The following is a 14,856-nucleotide window of genomic DNA, read 5'->3' as shown; positions in this document are numbered from 1 at the left end:
TATAAAGAGAATTACACCAGGAAACTTTTAAAATTAAATTGTCAAAAGTCAAAGAGAATTTTGAAAGCAACAAGACAAAAGTGATTTCCACACATAAAGAAATCTCCATAAGACTCTTGGGATTTCATGATAGTGCAGGGCAGACAGAGTAGTCTGATATTCATGTAACTGAAAGAAATAGGAAAAAAATGAAAAAAAGTATTTCCTTTAAAAAATGAAGCCAAGATAAACTCCTTCCCAAACAAAAATTGATGAAGTTTGTCACCAGACAACCAATCTTTAAGAAATGTTAAGTGCATTCTTCAAATGAAAATAAAAATATACTAAATAGCAATGCAAAAAAAAAAAAAAAACATGAGAACATCAATATCACTGGCAAAGGTAGGTATAAAGACAAATACAGAATAATGTAATGGTGGTGGGCAAATTATTTTTAACCTCAATATAAAAGTTAAAGTAAAAATATTGAGAATAACTGTAACTAAAATTATTAATGAGTATACCATGTAAAAAGTAGTAAGTGCTAATGGCTAATGTTTACTAGCACAGTAGGGTAACTATTGTGTACCACTTATTACATACTTTAAAAGGAACTAGAAGAGAGGAGTTCAAAGGCTATAAATACAAAGAAATGATGTTTAAGAAGATGAAAATGCCAATTAACTTGATTTGATCTTTACACGTTGTGTACACATATCAAATTATCACATTGTGTCCCATAAAGAAGTATAATTATTATGTTTGATTATAAGTATTTTTTTTAATTTAAGCCATTTTTACTTCAGGAACTGAAAACATCAGAGAAAGGGTGAAAATGTTGAATTTTTGTTTCTGAGTGGAGTTAAGTTGTTGTCAACTTAAAATAGATATAACTGCAAGAAAATTTATATAAGCCTTGGAATAGCCATACACACACACACACACACACACACACACAGAGAGAGAGAGAGAGAGAGAGAGAGAGAGAGAGAGAGAGAGAGAGAGAGAGAAACTATAGTAAAGATTCAACAGATAAAGAAAAGTGAATTAAGGTATCATTATTAAAATCATCAAATATCAAAGGAAGACAGAAAGAGAGGGAGAAGATACAAAATAACTGCACAAGAGACAGAAAATAATGAGATATCAATACTAATTCTTAAATCTTTAATTATTAATATAAATGTGACTGAATTAACTTACTGTATCAGACAATTTTCTATTACTATAATCAAAAGCCTGAGGCAATGGTAACTTATAAATTTATCTAGCTCCCATTTTTGGTGTCAGAAAGTACCAATAGCATGGTATCACCTCTGGCAAAGGCCCCCTTTGCTCCATCACATAATGGTGGATGTCACTGGGGAAAGAACACATGGAAAAAGGAGAGATATTATGGTGAGACAGGAAACTGGAGAAAAGTGATTCAGGAGTCAGTCTTGTTCTTCAATAACCATTTTGTAAGAACTAAAAACAATCCCATGAGAACTCTGTCAATTAATCCTGAGGGCCATGCCTTCAATGATTTTATTAGTTTCTTAAAGATTCCAACACCTCTTAACATTGCCATACTGGGGAACAGGTTTCCAATATGTGGACCCTGGAAGACAAGCCACATCCAGACCATAGCCTCAACAATCAAAAGGAATTTAAGAGCTGAATGGATAAAACTCACAAATCCCACTACTGTGCCATTTACAAGAAACTTGCTAAAAATTTAAGAATATACATAGGTTGCAAATGAAGTATGGGAAGAGTGTGTACAAGCAGTAACCAATTTTCTATTATTATAATCAAATGCCTGAGGCAATGGTAACTTATAAATTTAAGAGATTTATCTAGCTCACAGTTTTGGAGTCAGAAAGTACAAATAGCATGGTGTCCCCTCTGGCAAAGGCCCCTTTTGCCCCATCACACAATGGTTGATATCACTAGGGAACACTGTAAGCAAGGGTGGCTATTGTTATGTTAGACACAAGTCTTTACATTATAAATTATTGAAGAAAAATAAAAAAGAAAGATTAATAATAATAATAAAATGGTTAATATTAACAGGAACACCATATATCTCCCCAACATCATAGCACCTAAATGTGTAAAGCATATTTTTGCAAATCTGCCCAAATAAATTGATAGCAGCTCAATAATAGTAGAAGACTTTGGTACTCTACTTTCAAGGATTGAACATTCAGACAAAAAAAATGTTTAAAAAATTGATTTGAACAATACTGGAGACTAAATGGAGTTATTAGATGTATAAAGTATCTTCTGATTAACTGCAGAAGAATACAAATTCTTCTCAAGTGCATGCAGAAAATCCTGTGTGATAGATCATATGTTAGGTCACAAAACAAGTGTTGATAAAGTTAAGACAATACACATCATTTCAAGTTAACTTTTCCAACTGAATGATTCCACAAATGGCATCTGAGCAACATGCCATCTAACAACCATTGGGCCAAAGAATAATAAAAATTCCACTTATAATAGATCCTGAGACAAACAAAATGAAGAAAACTGAACATACAATAACTGAATATATCAAAAATACTACTAAGACTGAAGATATTATTGATAAACATGTACATTAAAAGAAGGAATGTCTCAAACAACCTAAATTTATATCTCAAAATTAGCAAATGATGGAAATAAAAATATTATAGAAATAAATCACAATAAATGTCAGAGAGAATAACAAAACAATATAAAATTCAAGAATATAGTTAATTTTTTTGAAAATGTAAACAAAAATAATAAAACTTTAGCAGAAAAAAATAAAGAAGATTGAAATAAACAAAATCTGATATCAAAAAGAAAACATTACAAATGGATGCCTGGGGTGGGGGAGATCATAAAGGAATATTATGAATGAAAATGTTGAACAAATTGGATAACCTAGAAAAACTTGATAAATTCCTCAAAATATAGACCCTTCTAAAAGTGGATCAAAAGCAAAGAAAAAGTCAAATAACAAGAGACTGAATTAATAATAAAAAAACTTCTCTATAATAAATGACCAAGAACAGGTGGTCTCCTAGGAACATTCTAGCAAACATTCAAGAATAGTTAAAACCAATGCTTTTAAAATTCTTTCAAAAAATGGATGAAACTTATCTTGAAATAAGTGAAACAAGCCAATCCCCAAAAAACAAAGGCCAAATGTTCTCTTTGATTTGTGAATGCTAACACATAATAAAGAGTGGATAAGAGAAAAAAAGTTCATTAGATTAGACAAGGGGGAATGAAGGAAAGGTATATTGGGTAGAATATAAAAGACAGTAGAATGAATCAGATATTTCCTATGTTCTTATACGAATACATGACCAGTGTAACTCTGCATCATGTACAACTGCAAGATTGGGATCCTAATTGGAATAAGTTATATTCCATGTAAGTATAATATGTCAAAATAAACTCTAATGTATGTGTATCTAAAAAGAACAAATTTTAAAAAGAAAAAGGGAAAAAAGGAAAGAAATTCTAAATTCATTGTATAAAACCAGTATCACCTAGACAAGACAAACGTTTCTTAAAAAGAGAAAACAATAGGCCAATGTCACTAATGGGTGTAGATGTAAAAAAAAAAATCCATGATAAAATACTGGCAAAAAGAACAATGTGTTGAAAGGATGGTGTATCATGACCAAGTGAGATTTTTTTTCATGGGATGTAGGAATATTACAACACAGGCAAATAAATCAGTGAACTTTTGCTCCATTAACCTAATGAAAGATAATATCTAGATAGATGCAGAAAAGCACTTAACTAAAATGAACATCCATGTATGGTCAAACTCACTAAAATAGGTAAAAGAGAACATACTTTAATATAACAAAGACTATATGAAAAGCCTAGAGTCAACATCACAATCAATGGTAATAAAGGGGGAGTTTTTGCTCTAAGAACAATTTACTACAAGGCAGTGATGTCTATTCTTACCATTTATGTTCAACAAACCCTGGACAAATGGTAGATACCAAAACCTCTGGATGCTCAAGTCCCTTACTTAAAATTGCAAATGACCCACTTACATCTTCCCACATAGTTAATATCAGTTCTAGATTACTTATAAGACCTAATACAATATAAATACTGTATGAATAGCTATTATACTATATTGTTTAGGGAAAAATGTCAAGAAAAATGTCTGTGTATACATGTTCAGTTCAGATGAAAAATTATCCTCATTATTTTTGATCCACAATTGGTTGAGTCTATAGATGTAGAACCCATAGACAAAAAGGCCAACTGTGTATGTAAATACTTATCTATTGATAATTTATGTATAAATACCACACCTGGGAGTTAGTATGTTAAGATAAATAAATTAGGCACAGAAAGACAAAGAATGCATGTCTCCTTTACTTGTGTACTTGAACACATTCAAACTATGGAAGTAGACAGTAGAATTGTGCTTCCCAAAGCCTAGAAGGAGAGAGAAATGGAGAGAGATTGGTGAAATAGTACAGTTTCTGTAATGTAAGTCCTAGAGATTAAAGGTAAAACATGGTGACTATATTTAATAACACTGTGTTTTATACTTGAAATTTTCTAAGAGTGGTATATCATAATGATTTTCACAAAAACTTGAAAATGAGGTGATAAATATCTTAATTGGTTTCACTACAGTGATAACTTTACTATGTGTATCTATATCAAAACATCAAGTTTATACCTTAAGTAGATGGCTTTATTTTTTCACAAGTTATATCGTTCTAAAGCTGAAAAAGAAAAGCAAATAAGGCTCTTAAGCTATATTTTAAGACTGCAAACTTAGGACAGTTTATATTCCATTTTTACTGTACCCTTGATAAAATAAATAAGTTTAATATAAATATATATAATATAAATTAAAAATATATTTAATTTTAATTGCCACATAGGTCAAAGAAAAATAAATGTCTTTGTTTCAACTTTTCCCACTTCTTTGCTGTCACTTTCAAGCTTACCATATTGTGATATCTGTGATTACCTCCTACTCTCACTTAAGGATGAGAAAATATCATTATTCTTTTTCAGAGCCTTCCCTACTTCTGCCTTCCCTACTTCTCTCCCCTCTGCCTCACTTCTTTCTTTCCTTCCTGTTTCCCTACCACCTCTCTTTTTTTTTCTGACATATTATCTGGACACACTGCCCTAACCCACCAAAAATGTCACTATTTAATAAAAACTTCATACCCTTTAAAACTACTCTCTCTTGTCTACATTGTTACTTTTTCCTTTTAACAATTTCCTTTTATACCTTTAATCATATACCTGCTATTTTTAAAAGTCAAATTGTGTTATGTAATTTTCCATGAAATTCCTTGAAGATGATCTCTGAAGACTTAAGAAACTCTGCTCTTAGTAAGCATCTATCTATACTTGGTTCAATGTACTATTTAATATGATTTTTTAATTGTTTTGACTGATTCATTATTGATTGAGACTCTTTCAAAATGTAACGATTACAGCTGTCATCCTAAAATTTTAAATGGTGCTATTCTTGTTACTCTTTTTAAAACTGGTTTACAGTCACAATTTTTTTTAAATTAAGAAGAAATTCTACTATACATTTCTTAAGTAAGAGAAGTGCATAAAGCCTCAACGTCTATAATAATCTCTAAAATATATCTAAATTAAGAGCAGGTGTAATAAAACTTCAGGACTGAGACTACTGCCACTCTCACATAGCTGAGATAAGCAGTCTGCAGGAGAAAATGATATATGTGAATTTCTATCTTCTTAAGAGAAAGGGAAAAGATGAAAGAAATGACTATATCAATATGACTATAGTCATATCATTGATTCATATCCATATACATCTGAGAAATCTAATATTAGTGACATATTTCCAAGATAAAAGGTAGCTCAGATGAACTATATATGATAGTCTGGAATGGATCTATATTTGATGATCTGAAATAGATGAATGTGGGGATATTACGAAAGCTTGGGAACTGAGATTAATGGCGACATTAGAGAACAACAGGTAGAACATGATGAACTACTTAGAGTATAAGTTGTTGAAATTGTGAAAAAAAATAAAGAGAATCCTATTAGAATTAGGTCATTTTTAAAATAGATATGTGAAGTCTTATGAATAAAAAAATTGAAAAATTTAACACTTATGAGAAGTTTCCTTAATCTAGACATATGGTTTTCATAAAAACATATTATACTAATAGTAGCAGATTACTTTCTAATGAAACACAAACATTTTTAAAATTTTTTTATTAAAATGTATTTTAGGCATTTAATATATTTTTAAATATTTATAGTAATAATATAGAGTATTAATTTTGTCTATTTTGAAAAAAAATGAGTCTCATTGACATAATATAAATATCTTCAGTCTACAAAACTAATCACTGGCTAAAACAGAATCAAGTATGAATCTAAATTTTATTATTTTTAATGTGTCTACAAGTTGTAAAAGTCCTTTCCTGGTCTCCCTGCTCAACAGAAGAAGATAGCAGCAGTATATTCAGCAGCTTCTATGTGTCAGGTTCTCTGCATCTTTTAGGTGTATCTCTGTGATCCCTATAAAGTTATATTAATATGTACATTAGTGAGTTGAAATAACTTTATCACATTTAGAGAATCAATAAGAGAGAGAACTAACATTTGTCCATTTTTACTCAACATTCTTGGGTCTGAAAACATACACTTCCTTCATCACTATCATATTGCCTATTAAATAAAATTATTTCCTTTAGGTCTTAAAATGGTAGAAAACTCATATCCATAAACACAAATGATCTCAGATACATAACACACACACACACACACACACACGTTTGCATGTGCATTTCAGGAATTTATATTAATAAATCTTAATTTGATAATTTCAATATTATTTTCCTTGCTTAATTATTGCTATTTTATATATTTTTGTTAATCACTGAAAAACTGAAAACATTTTAATGGTTTTTATCTTTCTTTTACTCCATTCTTCATAATCACATTGCCTATTGGTGTTTATTCATTTCTTATTTAACTTATTTACTAATGTATTTATATCACATTTTCAATATTTTTTTCAAATCTTTCTAAATATCTTTTTTGTAGGTCTCATTACTGATACATTCTGTATGATTAATGTTTTCTACTTCTAGTGACAATGTGGACAAAATTGATTAGCATATGATAAACCATAAAACGTCAAACGGAAATGATAAGTAAATCTGCAATGTTTATTTATTTGGAAGTTACCAAAAATGTAGCCAAACAGAAAAGTTAAGGTAGGACAAAACTGTATAGAATAAAGAAGCTGTATCATAAAAGGAGAAGATAAGAATAGACAGATGATATTTGGAGGAAAAAATAAGGAAGAATTCTAAAACAAAAGAAAAGCAAACCAAAGTCCCAGGAAATTTTGAGAAAACAGGCTATCCTACCAAATTATGACACAAGAAGATCATCACTAATCTGGTGAAAACTAAAGAGAAGAATTTGAAGTTTAGTCAGAGAAAGAAGAGACTTGACATAAATAAATAAAGGTAATAAGACAGCAGATTTCTCATCAGAAACTATGAAAAATAGTAGACAACAGACAAATGCATTCAAATAATGGAGAAGGGAGATTTGTTAATACAGAAGTATATAAATAGGAAACTGACATTCAAAAGGAAAAGTGAAGTAAAGAAATTCTTCAGGCAAAAAAAAAACTGTGAAAAATAATTCTCATAAGACCTGTATTAAAAAACTGTTGAAGTAATTTCTTCAAGCAAATATACTATCAAAAAATTTTAATCAATAGTAAGAAATGAACATGGAAATAGGAAAATGTGTGTGTACCTCAAACTCCAATGTTTTATATTTCCAACTCTTTAAATTGTAAGTGGGGCAAGATTCAAGACGGTGGGCTAGAGGGAGGCTACATTTTGTGTTGCTCTGTGACTTGGGATTCAAGTAGTTTGAATGTAGGGGTCCTAACAGCTGTAGAGGACCCCTGACAGCTGCTCCCATGCAGGAATCATGGCTGCCATGCCTGCATAGGTCTCTAGGCCTCAGTGTCAGTGTAGAACTCCTGGCCACTTACCCACGCAGGACCTCTGGGTACCCATGCGGGACCTCTGGGTGCCCAAGCGAGACCACCAGAATCAGCACCTGAACAGGACTCCTGGTCTCCCATCTGCACTGAAATCCTGGCTTCTGCTCCCACACAGGACACCCAGACCAAAATCTCTAATGAACATAGATGCAAAAATTCTGGCAAATCGAATAAAAAAAAATAAAAAAGGTAGTGCACCACAATCAAGTGGGGTTAATCCCAGGGATGCAGGGTTGGTTTAACATACAGAAATCAATAAATGTAATTTATCACATCAATACACTTAAAGAATCATATGGTCATCTCAATAGATGTAGAAAAAGCATTCAACTAGATACAGCACCCCTTCATGTTCAAAACACTAGAAAACCTAGGGATAACAGAAACATACCTCACATTATAAAAGCTCTGTATGCTAAGCCCCAGGCCAACATCATTCTAGATGCAGAAAAATAAAGCATTCCCTGTAAAAACTGGAACAAGACAGGGATGCCCTCTTTCATAACTTCTATTTAGCACGGTTCTTGAAATACTAGCCAGAACAATTAAACAGATGAAAGAAATTAAAAGGACACAGATAGGAAAAGAATTACTCAAACTATCACTATTTGCCAACAATATGATTCTATATCTAGAAGATCTAACAAACTCCACCAGAAAACTTCTAGAACTGATAAATAAATTCAATAAAGTAGCAGGGTATAAAATCAATACCCATAAATCAAAGGCATTTCTGTACATCAGTGACAAATCCTCTGAAAGAGAAACTACGAAAACTACCCCATTTATAATAGACTCAAAAAAATAAAATCTTTGGAATCAATTTAATAAAAGAGGTGAAAGACCTCTACAATGAAAACTACAAAATGCTAAAGAAAAATAAATAAAGAAGACCTTAGAAGATGGAAAGATCTCCCTTGTTCTTTAATAGGCAGAATTAATATTGTCAAAATGACCATAATACCAAAAACACTATATCAATTTAATGTAATTCCAATCAAAATCCCAATGACATTCCTCATAGAAATAGAAAAAGCAGTCATGAAATTCATCTGGAAAAAATAAGAGACCCAAAATAGCCAAGTCAATCCTTAGCAAGAAGAATGAAGTAGGTGGCATTACTATCCCAGACCTTAAACTATACTACAGAGCAATAGTAACAAAAGCACATGGTATTGGCATGAAAATAGACTTATAGACCAATGCTACAGAATAGAGGACACAGAGACAAACCCAAATAAATACAGTTATCTCATATTAAACAAACCATATATTGGAGAAAAAGTAGCCTCTTCAACAAATGGTGCTGGAAAAACTAGAAATCTATATGCAGCAAAATGAAATTAAGCCCGTATTTCTCACCATGCAGAGAACTCAACTCAAAATGGATCAAGAACCTAGGAATTAAACCAGAAATACTGCCAAATTTTCATCATATTGAATTAGCCCCAACTTCCTTAATAAGACTTCAAAAGCACAAGAAATAAAATCAAGAATCAAAAAATGGGATGGATTAAAGCTAAAAAGCTTCTTCTCAGCAAAAGAAACAATCAGTGAGGTGAATAGAGAGCATACAAAATGATAGCAAATTTTTACTACACCCATATCAGATAGAGCACTAATCCCCAGGATATATAAAGAATTCAAAACACTAAACACCAAAAAAAATGAATAACTCAATCAGAAATGGGATAATGAACAGACACTTCTCAGAAGATGATATACAATCAATCAACAAATACACGAAAAACTGTTCAACATCAACAAATACATGAAAAACTGTTCAACATCTAGCAATTAGATAAATGCAAATCAAAATTACTCCTAAGATTTCATCTCACTCCAGTCAGAATGGCAGCTATTAAGAATACAAACAACAATAAGTGTTGGCAAGAATGTGGGGAAAAAGGCACATTAATACATTGCTGGTGAGATTCCAAATTGGTGCAGTCAGTGTGGAAAGCAGTATGGAGATTCCTTGGAATGTTAAGAATGGAACCTCCATTTGATCAAGCTATCCCACTCCTTATTATATGCTCCAAGGACTTTAAAACAGCATACTACAGGGACAAAGCCACATCAATGTTTATATCAGCACAATTCACTATAGCTAAACTGTGAAACCAACCTAGATGCCCTTCAGTAGATGAATGGAAAATGTGGTATATATACACAATGGAATATTACTCATCATTAAAAGAGAATAAAATCATGGCATTTGTAGGTAAATGGATGGAATTAGAGAATATATTGGCTTACTTCAAGTAAGCCATTCCAAAAAAACCCAAAGACTGAATGTTTTCTCTGATATGTAGATGTTGATCCATAATGACTATGGGGGTTGCGGGGAGATGGGAGGAATGGAGGCATTTTAGAAATAGGGCAAAGGGAAGGAAACAGGGTAGGGAAGTAAGAAAGAAGGTGGAATGAGATGGACATCATTACCCTAAGTACATGCATCAAGACATGAATGATGTGACTCTACTTTGTGTATAACTAAAGACATGAAAAACTGTGCTCTATATGTGTACTATGAATTGAAATGCATTCTTCTGTCATGTATAACAAATTGGAATAAATAAATAAATTAAATTGTAAGTGAAAGTCTGAGTAAAAATAATAACACTATTGTGGAGGGGTTGTAACATATATAGTCATAAAATGTTTGACAACAAAAACAAAAACAATAGAAGTAAATATAAATATACTTTTCTTTTACACTGTATACAATGTAATAATTGTTTTCATGAAGACAGGTTGCAATGAATTATAAGATTTTAACCTTAGATTAACCTTGAAAATTGCAAAAAAAAACCTCAAGTAAACCAATCTTCAAAGATCAAATGAAATGAAGTGAAACCCTAAAAATGAAACAATTATTTTAAAAAAGGAAGAAAAAGAGAAAACAGGGAAATAAGATCTGATGAAACAAATAAAAATAAACCTTACTAGACACCACATTGATAATTACATTAAATATGAATGCTTTAAACACCAGGACTGAAAGGTACAGATTATTATATTTAATAAACAAGACTAAACTGGTGTTTGTATATAATTCAGCTTTAAATATAAAAGTATAGACATGCTAAAAGTAAGCTGTGGGAAAAATGGAATATACCACAGACTTACATTCAAGGTCTAGTAATCTTTTATTGTTTACTTATACTTAAGAATAAGTAATGAGAAATCTTGTTTTATCCAGTAAACTGAATATAAATATTTATCTTTTCAATTCGTATAGAAAAATTTGTTCTCTCAAAACAAGCTAGAAGAGCTATTTAGACATCAGTTCTAGAGAAGAAAAAAAATTCAACCATATTGTGATATGAGACACATATCACTTTTTCCCTTCTTTTCATTCACAAAGCAACAACTAAACAGATACCACTATTCCATTTGTACCATTAAACAAAATAACAACAAATAAATAAATAACAACAAGTGCTGGCGAGGATGTGGGGAAAAGGGTACACTTGTACATTGCTGGTGGGACTGCAAATTGGTGTAGCCAATTTGGAAAGCAGTATGGAGATTTCTTGGAAAGCTGGGAATGGAGCCACCATTTGACCCAGCTATTCCCCTTCTTGGTCTATCCCCTAAAGACCTGAAAAGAGCATGCTACAGGGACACTGCTACATCAATGTTCATAGCAGCACAATTCACAATAGCAAGACTGTGGAACCAACCTAGATGCCCTTCAATAGACGAATGGATAAAAAAAATGTGGCATTTATACACAATGGAGTATTACTCTGCATTAAAAAATGACAAAATCATAGAATTTGCAGGGAAATGGATGGCATTAGAGCAGATTATGCTAAGTGAAGCTAGCCAATCCCTAAAAAACAAATGCCAAATGTCTTCTTTGATATAAGGAGAGTAACTAAGATCAGAGTAGGGATGAAGAGCAGGAGAAGAAGATTAACATTTAACAGGGATGAGAGGTGGGAGGGAAAGGGAGAGAGAAGGGAAATTGCATGGAAATAGAAGGAGACCCTCAGGGTTATACAGTGGAGGGGGTAGAGAGAGAGGAGGGGAGGGGAGGGGAGAGGTGGGGAGGGGGGATGGTGGAGGATGGGAAAGGCAGCGGAGCACAACAGACACTAGTATGGCAATATGTAAATCAATGGATGTGTAACTGATGTGATTCTGCAATCTGTGTATGGGGTGAAGGTGGGAGTTCATAACCCACTTGAATCAAAGTGTGGAATATGATATGTCAAGAAATTTGTAATGTTTTGAACAACCAACAATAAAAAATTAAAAAAAAAAAAAGATGTTGTGTCTGCCGAAAACTGGACAATAAATATTTAAAAATTCTCAAAAAAAAAAAAAAAAATCCTCTCTGGGCAATACTCATATGATCCAGAGAGAAGATGATGTTTTTGTCAACAAATTTTCTCACTAATTTCTCACTGAGAAATATGAATGTGTATTAGTTGAGAAGCACTCCTTTATTTCTATGTACTTCATTTGCAGAAACACCCATTAAAGTTTTATTGTCTCTCTGTGAAATAAAATTAGAGTCAAGAGACATTTCAAAAACCAGACATTTCAAAAACCATCTAATACAGAAGAAATCGAACAAAATATGAAATTTAAATTTAAAGATATAAATTAAATGCATAAAATTGAAGAAAGTTTCAAATATTATCATGAAAAGTTCTCATAAAATAATATATCCCTTTAAAGAAAGTTATACAATAAAATGTGAATTATAATGGAGTATAAAAGAAAAAAAATAGATTATAAAAATAAAAATGTACTAGATCACAATGAACACACATGCTATAAAATAAGAGGATGAGGATGCATATTTGAAAGGTATTCTTGAGATATTTAGATAAAATATTTGAGAGAAGAGTTTGAAGAAAAATTCCAGGAAGTTCCCTCAAAATATCCCAAATTAAAACATATTGAGAATAAAAATGAAAAGCAGAATTAGGGATCAGTAAGAAAAAGATTCAATATCAAAATATCTGTTAGAAGGAAAAAAAACAAGTAAATACTGATGAGGAAAATTTTAAAAAAGTAAATCATATAAAAACATTTTTATAAGAATTGAAAGTAGCCATTAAATGTAAAGAATGATAATGAAAAACAACCCACATCATATACACACCATCAAGAAAGTTTATACTTTAAAGAAAAAACCTTAAAAAGTCTAATAGGAAAAAGATTGGGGTAATATAAAAAGAAATGTGGACAAGAATGATATCTACCATGTTGACATACATAGTATGTCTCAACTTTTAGCTAAAAAGTTGAGACAAATTCCTTGAAATTTTTGGAAGAAAATAATTTTCAGTCTGTAAATTCATTGTGTAGCAAACCACCATTCAGACACAATTACAAAATTATAGTTTTTAGATTCAAGGACTCAGAAAATATGCCTTCCACTTACTATTTACTAAGGACAGACAAAACTACATAAATAAAAAACAGTGAATTTAAAAAAGGAAAAACCTACAATTTTGTTATACAATTTAGCTTAACAGTGAAATAGTTCATAGCATATAAATAAACACTGGCTATTTTAAAATATACAAAATAGGATTGGGGGGGACATGGAATAGAGATAAATTATATAAGACCATTCAATTCTCTGCATTATATAAAGAAACCAATAGATCTAAAATGAAAAATTAATACTTACTGTATCCCTATTTAAACCTAATTTTTCATAGTATTTGGTTTTGAAATTATTTCTACAATTTTTATGAAAATGAGAAATAAAAACAAAAGAAGGACAAAAATAGTAATCATATTGGCATAGTTGTAAGGAGCTTGTCAACTATCAAAACTTGCTTAAGGTGAGCTGGCAATAAGCCATTCTTAACACTGTGGGAGATATAATGACTAACGGAGAAGAATAGATGGGTAAAATTCTGGCTGGAATAGAGTGGGTTGGTGTAAGGCCCTTACCTCTGGCACAGAATTCAGGATGGTAACAAAACTCAGTGACTGAGATAATTTTTATGCAATATTTAAAAATTTTTTAGTTAATAAAAGAAAAGCTACAATGAAGAAATATCACTGTTTTTTTTTTTTAAAAAAAAGGATCTAAACCTGTACTTGTCTCACTTACCTACACTCTCTTTCACTCAACTCACCCTAATTCCTGCCCTAGGTAAATTTAAATTTAACCATTTTAGTTTTTTCCAAAGAGTTGGTTTGATTTCCAAAGAGAACTGCACTCAGTTTCTTTTTAATGAAGCAGAATGCAGATGAGGTTATTGAAGAAAGATATTTTATTGAGGTGAAATAAGGTTTTTCTTTACAAATTTCAAAATGACACTTTGCATTTAAGTCAATTTCATATTCTCAATTTTAACTGCTAATCATTTTTTCAATGTGGAACTTCTCTGGGATTCTTATCAGGTAAAAACTGTATTGGTAGGAGAAGGGCCAAGGTGCTTTAACAAATATATTTCAAAATACAGTCTTTTCAATAATAAAAAATAATTTCTTTCTAACATTAGACCAAAGCTTTATAGATGACAGTTCATGGCAAATCCATGATGTCATCTGCAGACCCAAGTTTTTAGATTTACTTTGCCATCTTTGGAACATAAATTCTGTCTCTGGTACCAAGGCATAGCTTTAGGATGTTGCTAGTTTTTGTTGTTGTTGTTTGTTTTTTAACCAATGTAAAAGGGAAAGAGGAAATAGAGAATGATCATCTTTCTTCTTAAGACTGTGATTCAGAAGTTTTACATGTAAAATTCTGTTCACATTTCACTGGTCTGAACTTTGTCACACAGTTATGTTTTGTCATATGGGAAGCTGGGATGTATAACCTCTCATAAAAATGGGAGGCTGGATCTCAGTGTGCTTTA

Source organism: Marmota flaviventris, chromosome 6, assembly GCF_047511675.1.
Source record: "Marmota flaviventris isolate mMarFla1 chromosome 6, mMarFla1.hap1, whole genome shotgun sequence".
Classification (NCBI taxonomy): domain Eukaryota; kingdom Metazoa; phylum Chordata; class Mammalia; order Rodentia; family Sciuridae; genus Marmota; species Marmota flaviventris.
The sequence above is the reverse complement of the archived record's forward strand: the minus strand, read 5'-3'. Positions refer to the sequence as shown.